Here is a 19,269-nt window from a genome sequence, read left to right as displayed (position 1 = left end):
TGTTTCCCCTCTTTCCTGGAACCCTGCCACCACCAAACAAACCCTAGCTAGTCTGCTGAAGAGAGTTCAGTTGTACTAGTCAAGACTGTCCTAGACCATCCTACAACCTGCTCCTCATACATGTTAGAGCCTCCTCAAGATCAACAGAGCTCTTTGTCCAACCCATGGCTGATCATACGGAATGAGCCTAGAGGAGTCCAGAACTGCCCAGCTGACAGACTTGCAAACCAGATATATTTGTATTACTAAGCCACTACGACTTAGGATGGTTTGCTATGCAAATAGTTAGGCAACAAATAGCTGAAACAGAAATCTGAGGGTGTCTATCTTGCCATCATCAGAGATGTAGATCTTTGGGAAGAATCTTTGATCTAATTGCCTCATTTTATGAAGATAAGTAAAAAGTAAACATAAAGGACATGAACTAAAAATCAGAAATACCAGCCCTGGTTTTTGGTTTTTGTTTGAACTATATTTAGCTAATATTACAAAATGACTTTGAACAGTTTCATTATAATAACCATATTAATAGCTACTAGCATTTAGGCATTTAATATAGACAGAAATATTCTAAACATTTTACATCAATTTTTCCCCATAATCTGAGGAAATGAAGAATCCACATGGAACTAGTGTATGAAGGTAAACCCTTATGATATCTGAGCCCCTGTGCTACAGTTTTACTGTATTCTACTACTTCCCACGATGGTAAGGCATGGAACTGCACCTACCACAGGGCTGAAATTCTAGTCAATACATTAAGCAAATAATAACTACAGTTGAAATTATCCTTGAAAATGTCTTTGTCTATAAATTGTAATGCCAGCTGTCAAGAAGTCCACTAGAGTCAGTTTTATCCTCCAATATTCTACAGATAGCTATAATTTGGGAGGGCAGAAGTCAGTCTACATAGGTGGATGATGTTTCAGAGTCCATGCTGCGTACAAGATACCCAGCCATGGATTTCATACATGGTTAGATGCTCACACTATGAGAGATGCATGAAACCTGAAAGCCACTGAATGATCATCATACTCAACCATCTCATTTTTCTTTGGCTCATAATACAGACTGACAGATGGAATCACTTGAGATATTAAAATTTGCTCTTTCTCTATTCCTGTCTCCTCTCATTGCCAAGTGTTCAAACACTTAAATTCACAAAAGCTAAATGTATCTGGTGCAACTCCACTATACTGTTTTGGGAAAAGATAACATGCCATCAGTTCCAGAGTAATCAAGGAGGTCAGAGCTGTATAGAGAACTAGAAAGTGTGCTGCCCCAAGAGTCAGGAAGCCCTGGTCTCAGTCTTTGATCTGGCACTAACTTGCTCTGTGACCTCGTTACGTGTGAACATTCAGTAGACATCCCTAAAGCTCAGTTTTCTTGTCTGTAACACGTTTTTTGACTCTGTGAAACAAGTCTGAACCCTTTCATACCAAATATAATATCTACCAGGTAAAATTTGACTGCTTCCAGGAAATCAAAAAGGGGAGGGGAGGGGCAAAATTGATGTTAGGCTCTTGGTCCTGAGCATGCAATTGGCTTCCCTGCGACTCTCCTGGATGCTTCCCCCATTCCTTCTTTCAGCAGCACCCTGCACTCATGGGCTCTACAATGTCATGGATTCAGGATCTCATAATCCTGAGCCCCCACCTTAGCTCTTTCCCTTATTACTAGCATAAACCTTGGCAATGTACCTAAGCTCTTTCTAATTTTAATTTCTTTCATGCATGCAACAGAACTAATGATGCATATCTAACCTACCTATATAATAATAGTTGGTGTTTTTGTTAAATATGTAAGATAATGTATGTATTTTGTGTCCCTTGATGTCATTTAAACATTTCATAAGTAATAAAAACAGAAAACTAACTTAAGCAAAAAAATAAAATAAAATAAAATAAAATAAAATAAAATAAAATAAAATAAAATAATAAAATAAAATAAAATAAATAAAATAAAATAAAATAAAATAAAATAAGATAAGAATACATTGGAATGATACTGAGTGAGCTCAAAAAAACTGAAGAGACAAAACCAAACCTGGGAAGCACTAGGCCCAGGGCAGATTTGGGTATTTCCACAATAGACTGAGCATTCCTAACTGAGTATTCTCTGACCCACCCATCTTCTGTGTTCACTATATAAGTTTCTGGGAGAGAAAACCCAACTGGCCTAGTTTGGATCATCTGACTACATTGGATCAAAGGTAAAGAGCCCTGTGATAGAAAACCCCATTCAAGCCATGTGGAATGAGAAGGGTGAGATCCCTAGAGGAAGGAAGCACTGTTCCTAGAACAACAGAAGAGATCCTAGGCAGACAGAAAACAGAAAACAGGTTCCATGACCAGTCCTGAGAATTCTCATAAATGTCATACAAAGGTTAGATCCCAAAGTCATTGTTGTTTTTTAAATGGCCTATCCAATAATATTTTCCCCTAGCTATGTCATGACCTTTCCTCTACCCTACCTGCCTTCCTGTTGGCCCTTTTTTGTGGTTCCAGTTTCCTATTGAGAGCCTTGCTAAACTGAATTGCTTTTAGGGGAAAAGTTCTTCACACTGGTAAACTCAGCCATAAAACACCATCGATCCAATGGGTAGTCCTAGGTTCCCCCTAACACAAGACTTTTTTTTTTTTTCACTTACAGAAGCATACAAACTCCACATAACTGACGAATCAATAAATTTAAAAACTTTGATCTCCACCAGAGACAACACAAAGAAACCCAGAAAACAGAGCAGGAACATAGTGTCTTCTTCATGAACTCCTCCCTCCATGAATTCACTCATGCTATTTGAACAGCTGTCACAGGCTTGGTCTGACCTCTTGAGCCCTCCAGGACACTGGGTCAGACAGTAACATCAACACTATGTTTAGCCATAAGGGAATTAGGAAATGAGGGGAATCAAGGTCAAAAACAGATCCATGTATAGTGCAAGCTATTTTTTGTTTGTGATTTTTCCTAAGAAAACAAGGAGATGCTTGGTCTATTTATTAAGGCTCAATTGCTCCAGATCCTAACATGAACTTTCTAGGTAATGTCTTGTTATTCATTTAATCTCTCTGGTCTTTTCAGGCCCAGCACAAAACACATGGATGGAAATTCACACTTGCAGTTCATCAGTGGGGAACTGGAATTCAGTCCAGTTCAGTTTGCAGTGTAGCAGAACCACTAGAAATCAGGATACCTGGGCTCTGATCAAACTGCCGACTGCTTCCTAACTTGAGGGGAATTGCTTTCCTTCCAAGGGTCTTGGTTTTCTTCTCCTTCGTGTAAGGATGCTGAGCCTTGTTTCTAAATTGCTATCCTTCTTGTGTTGATGTTCAGTAAAGCTAGGGTCAGAGAGATTCCTAGGAATAAATGCTTCCCATACACAGAGGACTCAACCTTCTCCTGGGGAGGAAATGCAGAAATTAAAGGGCCCCATTTGTTATCCTGACTTAACTGGGGGTGAAGAGCTGGAAAGGGCACCTGCTGATGTTATTCAAGAACTCCAGAATATCATTCTTTGTGGGCACAGATTCTATAATATTCAGGACGACAATAAAGTTGGAGTCAGCAAACTTTTTCTAATGAAAGGTCAGATAATAAATATCTTAGGCTTCATGGGGCTAATCTCTGTTACAACCACTCAACCCCACCATTGTGGTGTGAAACCAGATACAGACAATTCTTAAACATGGGAGCAGGTTGTGTTCCATTACAAAACAGGTGGTGGGAACGTGACTTATGGGCTGTGGTTCACTGACCCATGATGTAAATGACAGCCTTTGGAAGATCACTGAAATAGGAGCCACAAGATGTAGGTTGTAGCCTAAGTCCACCATTTAACTAACTAGCAAATTCTTTAACTTCTGTAAATCTCAGTTCTTTCATTTTCAAATGAGAAAAAGAATGAAAGAAAATGAAATGGTACACACTCTGCCTCAAAGGAATAAGCATGCTAACAGTTAACATTGGAATATAAAATTTAAAATATTCCTTTCATATCTATCATCACATTTTATTCTAAAAGCAAAAAACCCTTAGTATTTATTCAAACTGGTGGTTGTTATCTAACCCCTAACATTCCGACTTGTAAGTATCATTATTCCCATTTTATGGAAAAGACACTGAAAATCATGCAAGAGGGAAAAGTAAGGTGAAAACTGTACAGTGTTACATTAGCACAAGGTGCCATAATTATACAAGATGAGGAAAATAAGATCTCCTAAGTCTTCCCTTCACAGGTTCAAGTAGTGGATTTTCATTCTAGTATTTAAAATTCAGTTCAACATACATATTCTAACATCCACTGTTGTGTGTAATCAACCTCCACCATCAAGAAGCTTCTGATCCCCATAGAGAGCCCTAGTTTACCCTAAGGAGAGGCTGGAGAATCCCCCCTGTGTCCTTGTCCTCCTTCAGAGCATATCTGGGAAAACAGAGTTGTTGCTATTTGCATGGACATGGTTGTTACCATGGCAACAGAGAGCCAGTCAAGTTACCTACCTGTGCCAACCAGATGCATGGAGGAATGGGGAAGGGGAGAGACTCAGAGAAATCTGGAATCTTCCAACTGCCAACAGCCCTGCAGGTGAGAAGGTTGCAAGGATTCTTCTTCGCTTGAGGCTATGTAAAGACAAGGGTGACAGGTACACAGGTAGTAGCTTCCCAGGCTTGAAAGGGGATGATCAGACTAAAAGACACAGATGGAGATCATCACTCTCAAGGGTTTGAAATCATCCCAGACATCACCTTTAAACTTTTTACAATTTTAAAGAGCTAAGATCACAGCTGTTGAATTCCATTTGCACAGTATAATTTGACATTTACATGACTTTTTTGGGTGTTTCTGACATATGTTTTCTACCATTGAAGGGAGCATTGTCCTAATATGGAAAACCAGGATAACACAGAAAAAAAATAATTGATGAAATAAGAGTAATCCATAATTCTATAAGGCAAAATAACTATTAATGTGGCAGATTATTTTCAAAGATGACAACAGCCATGCCTCCCTTTGTGCATGCCCTTTTGCTATTGACCTTGCCGTTCTCATCCAGAAGTGGAGTTTGATTTTCCTTTGCATTGAATCTAGGGGGACACTGCAGCTTGTTTTGCCAATTGAATGTCACAGTGTGACATTGTACAAATAATGGTGCTAGGCTTTAAGAGGACTTACAGCTTCTGTTTTTGTCTGCTTGGAGCTCTGAGTCTCCATATTAAAAAATAAAGTCTGGGGCACTTGGGTGGCTCAGTTGATTAAGTGTCTGACTCTTGATCTCAGGGTCATGAGTTCAAGCCCCACATGGGGCTCCTTAAAAAGAATCTTCTAAAATGAACAATTTAAATAAGATCCAAAGTCTTATAACACTGCACAAGTCCAAATCTCAATGGAAAATCAGGCATACCAAGAACAGAGAAGGTCTCAAATCAAATAAGAAAGGAAGGGATCCCTGGGTGGCGCAGCGGTTTGGCGCCTGCCTTTGGCCCAGGGCGCGATCCTGGAGACCCGGGATCGAATCCCACATCGGGCTCCCGGTGCATGGAGCCTGCTTCTCCCTCTGCCTGTGTCTCTGCCTCTCTCTCTCTCTCTGTGACTATCATGAATAAATAAATAAAAAAAAAATCTTTAAAAAAAAAAACAAATAAGAAAGGAAAATCAATAGACACTAGCATCAAAATGACACAAATATTGGAATTATCTAACAAGGATTTTAGAGCAGTCATCATAAAAGTGCTTCAATGAACCTATGAACATGTTTGAACCAAACGAAAACATAGGAAGTCACAGAAAAGAAACAGAAGATGTAAAGAAGAACTAAATGAAAATTTTATCATTATAACAGACTATGAATAAAATAAACTGCCTAGTGGATGGGCGTAACAGCAGAATGGAGAAGACAGAGGGATATTGGTAAAGTTGAAAATGAAACAATAGAAATTACCCAATCTGAACTGCAGAGAGAAACAGATAGGGAAAAAAAGATGAATAGAGCCTCTGGGACATGAAAGACTTTAACAAAAAAATTATATTCATGTCACTGAAGTCTAGAAAAAGAAGAAAAAGAGAGCAGGCTGAAGTATTCTAAGAAATTATGGCTGAATAGTTCTCAAATTTGGCAAGATATAAACCTACAGATACAAGAAGCTGAAAGAAACCCAAACTGTAAAAACCAGACATTTATGTCAAGATATATCATGGCTAGACTTCTGAAAACTAAAGACAAAGAAAAAAAAAAGTTGAAAGTTGCCTGAGAGAAATGATGCATACTTGTAGAGAAAAGACAATTGGACAGAGTCAAGCTTCTCATCAGAATCAATGAAGGCCAGAAGGAATTGACACCAGTTTTCAAATGCTGAATGACAAGCACCAATCCAGAATTTTAAAATTAGCAAAAATATCTTTCATGAGTGAAGGAGAAATGAAGATATTTTCAGATGAAGAGTAACTAGAATTAGTTGCCAGCACAGTGACTATATAAGAATGACCAACAGAAGTTCTCTAACCAGAAAGAAGATGATAAGGGGAGGAATCTTTGAAAACCAGGATGGAAGAAAGAACACACACACACACAAAAATAAAAAGTATGGGTAAATGCAACAATATTTCCTTCTTCAGTTTTCTAAAATATGTTTGATGGTGGAAGCAAAAATGATAGCAATGTGTACTATGGTTCTCAATATATTTATAAAGGAAGTATGTAAGACAAGTGTAGTGACAGAGAGAAAAAGGAGGTAGGGCTTCTATATTTCAGTCAAACTGGTAAATGTTGACACCTATAGACTGTGGTAAGTGATGTGTGTATATAATGCAATACGTAGAGCAATAACTATAAAAACTTATAAAAAAAACACTCAAAAACACTATCAATAAATCAAAATTGAATTTAACTCACAAGAAGGCAAGAAAAAAGGAAACAGAAAAATAAAATGAAAGCAAACAGAAAGCAAAATTTTTCAAAAACACAATTATGGCCTTTGAGCATTTAGGTGCAAAGTGGTTAAAGCCAGTCCTTCAGTTCGCCTAAGGGGCTAAATTCTTGGCTGAGTCCCATTGGACAGATTTTCTAATCTACCTGTACTTCAGGTACTAAATCTGTAAACTGGAGATAATACTACCCACTTCACAGGAACTTGCTGAGGTTTAAATAAACTAATATTTATTTATAACAATGCCTGACAAATGGTAAATATTATATACCTATTTTACAATTAAATAAATTAATTCCAATAAATTAAATTGATTTCCCAACATTCAATTATTATTCTTTTTTACTTTCATAATTGTTTTATAAAGATTTATTTATTTGTTTGAGAGAGATAGCCTGAGAGCAACAGGGGAAGGGATGAAGAGCAGAGAGGGAGGGAGAGAGAATCTCCAGCCAGCTTCCCACTGAGCACAGAGCCAACAGCATGAGATCATGACCTGAGCTGAATTCAAGAGCCTGATGCTCAGGCAACTGAGACACCCAGGCACTCCTACCCTCATAAATTAACACTGCGAAAAACATCCTTATATTTTAGTCTTTTTCCATATTTCCAACTATTTTTAGGATACAGGAATCCTCTGAAATGTTTTGATGTTCATGTGCAGCCCCACTTCTTTTTCCTGGCAGGATAAACTTCACAGGCTTCTAGAAGAACCTGAATAACTAGAGCAGCTGCAGTTTTCACCAACTTTATTTTGCCAGCACACAAAATAGAAAGCAGAGGTCTTTATGGCAGATGATGTAAGGAAATCCTAATAGTTTATGACTTTATCCTAATGAATTCACTAAAGCAGCTCTTAGCATGGGCTTTGCAGTTTGATTGCCTAGATTCAAATTCCAGCCTAGTTTCAGATAATAGATCATTTATTAGCTGAGCAACCTTAGGCATATTGCTTAGCCTGTCTGTGCTTCTGGTTTTTTTTTCTTCATCTATAAAAAGGAGGAAATAATAGTGTCACAGGGATGTTATGAGAATGAGAAGAGTTATTACGCCTGAAGTGCTCAGAGTAGTGCCTGCCATTAGACCAAAGAGAAAAGTTAAGTGAAGTCTCCTTCCTGATGGCCTAAATCCACCCTGCAAGCAGACCGATAAGAAAATGATCATGAACTTCCATGTGAAATGGTGAGGAAGAGAGGGAAAATACTTCCCTCTCTCACTTAGCAGGGTTAGCTGCCAACAGTGTTGTGATAGAGCTACTGGTCATGTGCCATCCCTTCAGTAGCCTACTGAACATTGCCTCCTCAATAAATCATCTCTAAAGGATGAGTGAAACTAGTGATTTTCATAAAATTTTTTTTCCATCTGAGCTGATTCTAGCTACCTGCACATGGGGGAGCTTAGAACACTTATTGGATGACAAACAGATTGGCCTGTCCCATAGGGGTATCTGAAAGGCGCATTGAGTGGTTTGAAATCTTTGCAATTCTTGATATACAGGAACTCCATGACTCAAAGGGAGTATTCTTAGATTTCTTATGGCTATAAATCAAAGTACAAGATCATGCTTTGGGAGATGTTGTTTATTGTATTTTTAAATGGAGTTAAAAATAAACTGTTAAGATTCCCTCTTAAACTCTGGGCTTAAAGCAGACTCTATTCTGAGGTATTATTAGTATATAAACAGACTCTACAGAGATAAATTGTACAAAATTCCATAATTCCTTGCTACCAAAGAATTACAGCTAGATTGCTGTAAAAAAAAAAAATCAGCTTCCTATCTTTCCTTTCTCCTTTCCTCATTTTTTAAAAAATTTTTTTAACTTTATTTTTTTTAATTTATTTTTTATTGGTGTTCAATTTACTAACATACAGAATAACCTCCAGTGCCCGTCACCCATTCACTCCCACCCCCCACCCTCCTCCCCTTCTACCACCCGTAGTTCGTTTCCCAGAGTTAGCAGTCTTTACGTTCTGCCTCCCTTTCTGATATTTCCCACACATTTCTTCTCCCTTTCCTTATATTCCCTTTCACTATTATTTATATTCCCCAAATGAATGAGAACATATAATGTTTGTCCTTCTCCGATTGACTTACTTCACTCAGCATAATACCCTCCAGGTCCATCCACGTTGAAGCAAATGGTGGGTATTTGTCATTTCTAATAGCTGAGTAATATTCCATTGGATACATAAACCACATCTTCTTTATCCATTCATCTTTCGATGGACACCGAGGCTCCTTCCACAGTTTGGCTATTGTGGCCATTGCTGCTATAAACATCGGGGTGCAGGTGTCCCGGCGTTTTACTGCATCTGTATCTTTGGGGTCAATCCCCAACAGTGCAATTGCTGGGTCTAGGGCAGGTCTATTTTTAACTCTTTGAGGAACCTCCACACAGTTTTCCAGAGTGGCTGCACCAGTTCACATTCCCACCAACAGTGCAAGAGGGTTCCCTTTTCTCCGCATCCTCTCCAACATTTGTGGTTTCCTGCCTTGTTAATGTTCCCCATTCTCACTGGTGTGAGGTGGTATCTCATTGTGGTTTTGATGTGTATTTCCCTGATGGCAAGTGATGCAGAGCATTTTCTCATGTGCATGTTGGCCATGTCTATGTCTTCCTCTGTGAGATTTCTCTTCATGTCTTTTGCCCATTTCATGATTGGATTGTTTGTTTCTTTGGTGTTGAGTTTAAGAAGTTCTTTATATATCTTGGAAACTAGCCCTTTATATGATACGTCATTTGCAAATATCTTCTCCCATTCTGTAGGTTGTCTTTTAGTTTTGTTGACTGTATCCTTTGCTGTGCAAAAGCTTCTTATCTTGATGAAGTCCCAATAGTTCCTTTTTGCTTTTGTTTCTTTTGCCTTCGTGGATGTATCTTGCAAGAAGTTACTGTGGCCGAGTTCAAAAAGGGTGTTGCCTGTATTCTTCTCTAGGAGTTTGATGGAATCTTGTCTCACATTTAGATCTTTCATCCATTTTGAGTTTATCTTTGTGTATGGTGAAAGAGAGTGGTCTAGTTTCATTCTTCTGCACGTGGCTGTCCAATTTTCCCAGCACCATTTATTGAAGAGACTGTCTTCCTTCCAGTGGATAGTCTTTCCTCCTTTATCGAATATTAGTTGACCATAAAGTTCAGGGTCCACTTCTGGGTTCTCTATTCTGTTCCATTGATCTATGTGTCTGTTTTTGTGCCAGTACCACACTGTCTTGATGACCACAGCTTTGTAGTACAACCTGAAATCTGGCATTGTGATGCCCCCAGCTATGGTTTTCCTTTTTAAAATTCCCCTGGCTATTCGGGGTCTTTTCTGATTCCACACAAATCTTAAAATAATTTGTTCTAAATCCCTGAAGAAAGTCCATGGTATTTTGATAGGGATTGCATTAAACGTGTAAAACAATCAATGTGATTCATCATATCAGCCAGAGAAAAACCAAGAACCATATGATCCTCTCATTAGATGCAGAGAAAGCATTTGACAAAATACAGCATCCATTTCTGATCAAAACTCTTCAGAGTGTAGGGATAGAGGGAACATTCCTCAACATCTTAAAAGCCATCTACGAAAAGCCCACAGCAAATATCATTCTCAATGGGGAAGCACTGGGAGCCTTTCCCCTAAGATCAGGAACAAGACAGGGATGTCCACTCTCACCACTGCTATTCAACATAGTACTGGAAGTCCTAGCCTCAACAATCAGACAACAAAAAGACATTAAAGGCATTCAAATTGGCAAAGAAGAAGTCAAACTCTCCCTCTTCGCCGATGACATGATACTCTACATAGAAAACCCAAAAGTCTCCACCCCAAGATTGCTAGAACTCATACAGCAATTCTGTATTTTGCGTGGCAGGATACAAAATCAATGCCCAGAAATCAGTGGCATTTCTATACACTAACAATGAGACTGAAGAAAGAGAAATCAAGGAGTCAATCCCATTTACAGTTGCACCCAAAAGCATAAGATACCTAGGAATAAACCTAACCAAAGATGTAAAGGATCTATACCCTCAAAACTATAGAACACTTCTGAAAGAAATTGAGGAAGACACAAAGAGATGGAAAAATATTCCATGCTCATGGATTGGCAGAATTAATATTGTGAAAATGTCAATGTTACCCAGGGCAATATACACGTTTAATGCAATCCTTTCCTCATTTTTAATGGCTGATTTTTCTCTGGAAGCCAGACAAGGGACATTACTACAGAAGCATTAATCCATTCATTCTATTCAACCTTGTAGCAGGATATTCAGGCCCCAAGGAATTACTCGCAGATTTCATGCATCATAGAAAAGAAAAATGTTTGAGCCTTATATATACATCCTCAACTCATACTTAACTTGAATGTTGACCATAGATCCAATTTCCTATCACAGTTACAATGTGAAATATTTTGGCCTATTCTTAGCATAAGTTGTCCAATTATCCTGAAATCCCAATAGCCATGCATTCTTATTATACCTCCTCTGTAACCCTAAGGAGCAATGTGTCTGGTTTAAGGTGTGAGAAATATTGGGACCATACGCCCAGGCAGCTTCTATTCATGACTGCTGAGTATGGTCATTCCAGAGTACAATGTAGGGATCTGGACTCTATAACTCACAGAACTTGATCAGTATTCCACAGAAAGCCTCAAAAGGGAGGCCTCTTATGATTTTTTTTCTCTTATGATTTCTTAAGACCCCTGTTCCAGTGTGTTTTGCAGGCCTCGCAGATTTATTTTATTTTATCTTATTTAGATTTTATTTATTTAAGAGAGAGAGAGTGTGCATGGGGGAGGGTGACAGAGGGAGAGGTAGACTCCCCACTGAGCAGGAAGCCCAATATGTGGCTCCATCCCAGGGTCATGACCTGATTTGAAGGCAGACACTTAACTGACTGAGCCACCCAAGCACCCCAGATCTCACAGATCTAAAGGAGAATTTGGTAAAAGCAAGAAGACTCTGCTAGAGGATTTCCAGCTGCGAACTATTTGCATATTGAACCCTGCTCTCATAGGGGAAAAGCTTAACAGAGCAAGGCCAAGGTAATTGGAACAGAAACCAAAGAGGCACTCCAGCCTCTATTGCTTTAAGAGTGTGCATTCTGGAATCAGAGAGCGTGGATCTGAATATTGTCTCTACTACTTATTAGTTGTGTAACCTTAGATAAGCTAAACAAATTCTCTTTGGTGATAATAGTGTCATCCTGATCGGATTGTTGTGAGGAATAAATGAGCTAAAACACATAGACTAGTGCCTCTAAAACAACATTTCCTATTTTAGTGTTCTTATCATTGAAGTTATTAGCATTGTTATGTCCATATTGAGAGAGATTTACAGTGGTTGCTTTGAAAATCAGAACCACCTACCATTCACTCAGTCCTGAGCTAAGCACTCAGTCTTCAATGATATAAAAACATATGAGTAAATGAAGGGGTAAGAGCCAAATCTATCACATGGAAGTAGTCCAAATAATTTATATAGATACTCAGCAGAACCTGCTCCTTGAGTGTGGGCCTCACACAGTGACTCTTTCCAAAGAGCACAGCGTAGAAAGGGGTGGGAGGCCAGCAACTCTGCAGTGAAGAAACCTGACAAACACCAACTCAGGCAAACAATCAAGCTCACCATAACAGTGATAAATTATGTTAATTATAGGTACCCCAACACCAGTCAACTCATGAGAAAAACCTGAGACAAATCTCAACTGAGGGACATTGAATGAAATACCTGACCAGTTCTCCTCAAAACTGCCAAGGTCATTAGAAACAGGGGACATCTGAGAAGCTGTCACAGCCAGGATTAGTGTAAGGAGATATGAACAACTAAATGTACTGTGGTTGGACCTGGAACTAAAAAGGAGATTAGGTAAAAGAAACAGAAATCTAAATAAAGTACAGATTTGGTCAATAATGCATCATTGTGGTTTATCCATTATAACAAATGTACTTTACATAATGTAAAATGCTAGTAAAAGGAGAAACTGGCTGCTGGGATATATGAGAACTCTCTGTATTGTCTTTGCAATTTTTCTGTAAATCCAAAAGTGTTCTGAAAATTAAAGTTTATTTAAAATTTAAAAAGATATGGTTTGGCTCATAAGGATGTCTCAGAGTAATGGGGAGCCAACTGATTGAATCATAAATTACAGGGCAGTGTGGAATGTGTGACAATGTAAACATGTCAAAGGTGCAGAGCCTGCACACATCTCGAAGAGATTAACTCCAATGTTGAGGGTGATTAAGCATGGCGTTAGGAAGGAGGCATTGTCTGAGTTGCAATTTTCAGGAATGAATCAGGAGGTGGGAGGGCAGACCTCCTAAGCAGAGGGATTGCCTGGGTAAAGATTTGGAAACTACTGAGCCTTTTGGTGCTGTCAGGGCATGAAGTATGAAGGGGAGGAGTCACAATACAGGATGCTGGCAAAGGAAGAGCCAGATCAGAAAGGACCTCGCAGTTAGACTAAGGACTGGACCTCACTTAGCCAGAGGAAGCCCATCGAAACCATTCCAAAAAGGGATGATTGGAAGAGCAAAGCAGCGGGGAACATTGCTGACAGACATGCCATTCTCTTAAAATTAAAATTAAAATGCCTATCATCCTTCCACTGCCAGAAATAACAGCTGGAAAGTACTGGACTTGAACTAGTTTAATTCCATTTGTCATTGGGCTCAATTTATTGATGGCTAATAAGCTTTTTCTAGAGGAAGATTCATGACTTGAGAAAAAGACCTTACCATTATTAGTCAGAAGGCTTCTCCTGGAATGGGCAGGAAAAATATCAAACAAGGCTTGACCTGGATGACAAGTTTTGGCCATCTCAGCCTGTGTAGTGGTCCATGTAAGCCAGCACCAAGTCAGTGAGGGCAGGAAGGTGGCAGACATTGGGCCAGGGGTAGGAATGGGAGTGGAAATGCCCTTTTATAACAGGCTAGAATTGAAGGAAATGACCAAGGGATTGGGCTCCAATCTGAATACAGACTAGCAGCCTAGAAAGGTGATTAAAATAAAAATACAGGGATCCCTGGGTGGCGCAGCGGTTTGGCGCCTGCCTTTGGCCCAGGGCGCGATCCTGGAGACCCGGGATCGAATCCCACGTCGGGCTCCCTGCATGGAGCCTGCTTCTCCCTCTGCCTATGTCTCTGCCTCTCTCTCTCTCTGTGACTATCATAAATAAATAAAAATTTAAAAAAAAAAAATAAATAAATAAAATAAAATAAAATAAAATAAAAATACAACACTCCATCACTTTTCACAGAAGTACGAGCATGCTGCCTCATTATTAATAATAGGCAGTGTGGGTTACAGGTTCATTTGTGCCAATTTAATTTTTAACTTCTAAAATCCATGAAGAGCAGGATTTGTCCAATCAACAGTTTTGGTTGTCCCAGTGATGGGTAGAGGCAGATATTCCAGATGTCCCACAACACCTGGGACAGTCCCACCCAATAAACAATTGTTCTGCATTCCACATACTTTACACATGTCATTCCAGAGAGCCATGAGGAATAAAACCTATGTATAATTATCAGAGCAAAAAACATAAGTCTGTCTTAAATATAAATACAAAATATCTTTTGCAATATACTAATTTTGTAGAAACCCAACTACCATGTAAATCAGAAAAACAGTTTCCATTGTTTGAAACTTCCAAGAGTTGTTCACCATGACTTACCTTACAGCAACAGGAATGATAGTTTTGGATTCTGGACTCTGTGAGCCTGTTTTTCACAGCCTCTGGATTCATAGAGTTTCCAAATGTAAATGCAAGTATGCAACACCGTCATTGCATTTGAAAATTTACATATTGAAACGCATCTCATTTGAGTAGAAATTTTTCTTTTTATTTCTCCTCTATATTATTGCTAAGGTCTTAATGTTTTGTGTGAATAGGTATTTCATTTTAGGATAGTAAAGAGGATACTACGAGATGTTATAAGTATGTGTTGGATCTGATAGGATTAATAATCACAATATTAGATCCAAGGGGGCTAAGAAATGGGGAGAGAGTCCCTCCCAGCAGCCTAGCCCTTCATTATCTCTAGGAGGAAGTGAAAGGGCTCTCATGGGCTCTGTTCATCCAAGGAGCTCCTGGACTGGAACTAGAAGGGATTCTGCTTCAGGAAATTCCTGGGGGCAGAAGCCAAAGTGAGCTCCAGGAGTGTCTCGGAAGTTTGGAACTGTTCTGAGACCCAATTAAATGCAATTAAATGAGACTCCCAACATGCTTCAGAAACGTCAGGGAAGGTCTAGTCTCATTAGGTTCTGAGACCAAGCCATGAACGGGCTCAGCTCACACACAGAGACAAAAGGAAGCCCATTAAACTGCTTTCTATGAGAGGGCAGGGTGACCCTTCACCAGCTTCTCCTACACTGGGCATCAGCCCCTTAGTTAAAATCATTAAGGAGATTTCTTTTGTTCCAATAAGGCTTTGTATTATTTTGTTTTGTTTTGTTTTGTTTTGTTTTGTTTTGTTTTGTTTTGTTTTGACCTGTAAGAGGATTTGGTCAAGATGACAGTGTCAATAGAGACAAATGTGCTTGCTGTGATGCAAGCTGGCACACGGTGGAAAGAGAGACCCTGATGTCGGGCTCCAGGGCCTCCTCATCAAGCAGCACAGAGACAGCCTTTCACTAGCGGGGCCAGCAGCACGGTTCTGACCCAGCTGGGCTGCTCCTGTGCATATCACATATCATTCTGGATCCACACGGCCTCACTGAAGTCGTTGGTTCCTACATCAGCATGAGGTACACAGTTCTCAGGAAAGAAAACCTGGACAGACACTCAAATCAATGGTATCTACCACAATGCCCCACCAGAGTTGCAGGAACAAGAGTCCTCAGTGCACGATGCCTATTTCAGAAGATTCTAGACATTAACACTGGATGGCAATTAGAGCCCTAAATAGAACTTCTCAGGGTACTCATTTTACTAAGTTGTCAGCAACAATATTACCCTTTTCGGGGATCCTGGGGTGGCTCAGCGGTTTAGCGCCTGCCTTCAGCCCAGGACGTGATCCTGGAGTCCCGAGATCGAGTCCCACATGGAGCTCCCTGCATGGAGCCTGCTTCTCCCTCTGCCTGTGTCTCTGCTTCTCTCTCTGTGTGTCTCTCATAAATAAATAAAACCTTTAAAAAAAAAAAAAAACAATATTACCCTTTCCAGTCTCCCAGGGAGTTATCTGACTCAAATCCTGTTATTTGTCTCCATTCCTTGGTGAAAATATGAAAAGGTCAGTGCCTGAACTAGCTGAGGAGATCCTTATAACTGAAGAGTGGCATACTAAATCCAATCTGAGGGAGAATTTTAAACTGAAGTGCTTCCCACCAAATCGACATGGCCCATCTGAACAGCACCAAAAGTCATTTGCATGAAGCTGTAGGTCAGGTATTGATCTCTTTAAGAATTTGGAACTTTTTTGGCAGTTTCTAAAGAATTTTCCTCTGAAGGTATTATAAATAACAGCAAAAATAGCAAAACACCAGCACTGATAAACTGCTATTTAATGGGTTCTAACTGTATTTCAGATGTCACACTAAAGATGTGTGTGTGGCCCCTCTCATCTCCTTCCTCACATTCCACAATAGAAGTATTACCACCCCTAATTTCTCAAATGGATGCTGATTAGTTTTTCCAAGGAGCCCAGAAGTAGACGTGAGTCCAGGACTGAACCCAATGCTGTAGTCCTCATTATAGCATAAGCAGCAACATGGACCACGGATAAAGCATGAACCCCAGCATGAAATATGTCCCCAGTCACTGGCCATGTGATCTGGAACAAAACTCTCAATCCTGAGCTTCTGTTTCCCCAAAATTCCATGGGCTGTATAAACTGGTCTGTCAGAGGAGAGCATAGATGGGTGTGGGCCATTGCCGGAGGCGGGGCTGGCTTGTTTATTTTCTGAACCAGCACCAGCAGCCGACCGAGAGGTCATGCAGAGGATCCCCTCAGGTGCACACTGACTATGACAGCAGGATGCACACTTGTAGAAGAATGGTTGCAACTAATTTATGGATTTCTGTTTGCAAGGCCAGTGCTCTTGAAGTTGTTCATTTCCTGGTCAGTCCCTTTGCACAAGGTGAGGAGTAGGGACAGCTATCCTCAGTTTTCTGCTGTTTTGAGTGTTTGTAATCACTGCTGCTGAATACAGCTGAGATTTCGTCACCCTTCTGGATTCTGCTGCTATTGGGTGCTGGAAACTGCTGAGAACCAAATCCAAAGGAAAAACCATAGTTATATAATATATGTGGCCTTATATATATTATACAATTTATGATAAATAATATATATCTGATATTATATGTGTGTTATCTATATGTGTATATCTATGTCTATCAGAGCCCAGTTACTAGCTGCATGTATACAAAAGTACACCATAATTTAAAATATTTATATGTAAAATCAAGGACGCAGTACTACATGATTGAACTAATACAGGAAATGGACATAAAATTATCCAAAACATAAATTTAAAGGGAATATAGATTTTATTTCATCATGAGGGGAAACATGATTTCAAGAGCTTTGTCCTTCTCCAGCTCTGCCACTAGCTAGCTCTGTGAAATCTGTAAGACACAGTGAGATCTATAACAAGCGTATGGGTCAGACAATTTAAATTATAGTGTGGCAGGGCATTGATTTACACAATACAGTTCAGATATGCAATAACAATAAAGTAAAAAAATATCTCATTTGTCCACACCTAACCCCATCATTGTCAGGTTCTCATTTCAATGGTGGAAATACCATAAGGAAAAATGAAATACTTAAATTTGACAAGTCAAAGTGGTTTAATCTCAAGTTTTAAAAAGTCTCCTTCAGTGCAATAATTTTATTTGAATAAATAGTTAATTCAAACTCCCTCTCAGAGGTTTTCCCTCTTTTTAAAAATTTCAATATTCTCCCATTCCTTCTTTCTTTGGTATAGCACCGGAGTAAAGGGAATGTCTATGGTGCACCTGCTTCTTGGTAGGGCTGAGCCATCTGGTCTACCTGCTTTCTTCCCTCACTGCTCTACAGTGTACATGTCATTGGTACAGACAGGCTTCTAGGCACTCTCCACCAGTATCTGTAGAAATACAGATAGCCCTGGAGATTTAGGCTGTTATGCTGGCCCCTGCTCCTTAGTGTCCTGAATATAGTGGTCAAAATAAATCAAGAAGTAAATGTCTGAGAGAGTATGGAAAAGACAATCTTATTCCAATTACATCCATGACATCAATAACCATCTATGGTTGATGACTCAACATGTTTTATCTCCAGTCCTATTCCTTGAGCACGTGACATATGTAGCCAACTACTACTTCATATCTCTATCTGGTGTCTGAAAGACACATCAAATTGAACATATTCAACCAAATTCATCATTTAAATCCCCCCTCCAATTTGGCTTTATTTTAGTTTTCCTTAAAACAGTAAGTACATCTACTATTTGTACATCAGCTACTTGCACTAGAAATTTAGAATTCATATTTAAAAGCCTCTCTACCTCAGCCTCTATATATAATCCATCATCAGGTCCAATTATGTTAACCTCCTAATGACCTCACAGATCTGACTCCTTCCTCTCTATTTTCATTGCCACCTACTACCCAAATCCACCACTGTCTCCCAACTGGACTTCTTCAATGGCATCCTGACTGCTTTACCTGTATCCAGGTACAAAGTTGTACCTAATCAACTTTTCACCTTAGCTAGAGTGATTTTTGCTAAGTAAACAAAGTGCCAGCAGCATGCACATACACAGACACATACACACATACATACTTCTTAAAACTCTATTTGGAATTTTATTATTCTAAGATAAAGACCACAATATTGAACATGCCTCTCAGAATCCTGTCACCTGGTCCCCACTTGTTTCTGCAATTCCCTTCATACACTCTCTGAGTTCCAATGACACTGGTCCAATTTCAGCCTCTCAATCTGAAAGGCTTCTTCCTAATACAGAGCCTTTGTCTCTGCTATTCCCTCTGTCTTGAAGGCTCCTCCCTACTTAACCCTCTTTGGCTAACAAAAATTCTTCCTTCCTTTTTTAAGGTTTTATTTATTTATTTATTCATGAGAGAGAGAGAGAAAGAGAGAGAGGCAGAGACACAGGCAGAGAGAGAAGCAGGCTCTATGCAGGGAACCTGACATGGGACTCGATCCCGGGTCTCCAGGATCAGGCTCTGGGCTAAAGGATTGCTAAACCACTAAGCCTGACTTCAGCCTGACTGAATTCAGGCTGCCCAGAATTCTTCCTTCCAACCTCATCTTATCATCATATGCTCAGGGAGCCATTCTAACCTTCATGACAATGTAAAATCCCCTCCTCAAATGCACTTTTTCTCAGCAATCAGTTTACATGTATTCAT

The 19,269-nt window shown here is 39.5% G+C and overlaps 2 long non-coding RNA genes across 6 annotated transcripts in view; one reads left to right on the top strand and one right to left on the bottom strand.

Annotated features, from left to right (window-relative positions):
* The window catches only part of LOC140621164 (uncharacterized), a 182,724-nt gene extending 178,270 nt beyond the window's left edge, over positions 1-4,454 (bottom strand). For all 5 annotated transcript variants that reach the window (XR_012020894.1, XR_012020896.1, XR_012020897.1 and 2 more), the window contains exon 1: positions 4,366-4,454. This is a non-coding gene — a long non-coding RNA (uncharacterized lncRNA). The remainder of the gene's footprint in view (positions 1-4,365) is intronic.
* A 19-nt stretch (positions 4,455-4,473) lies between these two features.
* Positions 4,474-19,269, top strand: part of LOC140621163 (uncharacterized) — a 34,465-nt gene continuing 19,669 nt past the window's right edge. Inside the window, exon 1 of the long non-coding RNA XR_012020893.1 lies at positions 4,474-4,582. This is a non-coding gene — a long non-coding RNA (uncharacterized lncRNA). The remainder of the gene's footprint in view (positions 4,583-19,269) is intronic.

Source organism: Canis lupus, chromosome 29, assembly GCF_048164855.1.
Source record: "Canis lupus baileyi chromosome 29, mCanLup2.hap1, whole genome shotgun sequence".
Classification (NCBI taxonomy): domain Eukaryota; kingdom Metazoa; phylum Chordata; class Mammalia; order Carnivora; family Canidae; genus Canis; species Canis lupus.
The sequence above is the reverse complement of the archived record's forward strand: the minus strand, read 5'-3'. Positions and strand labels throughout refer to the sequence as shown.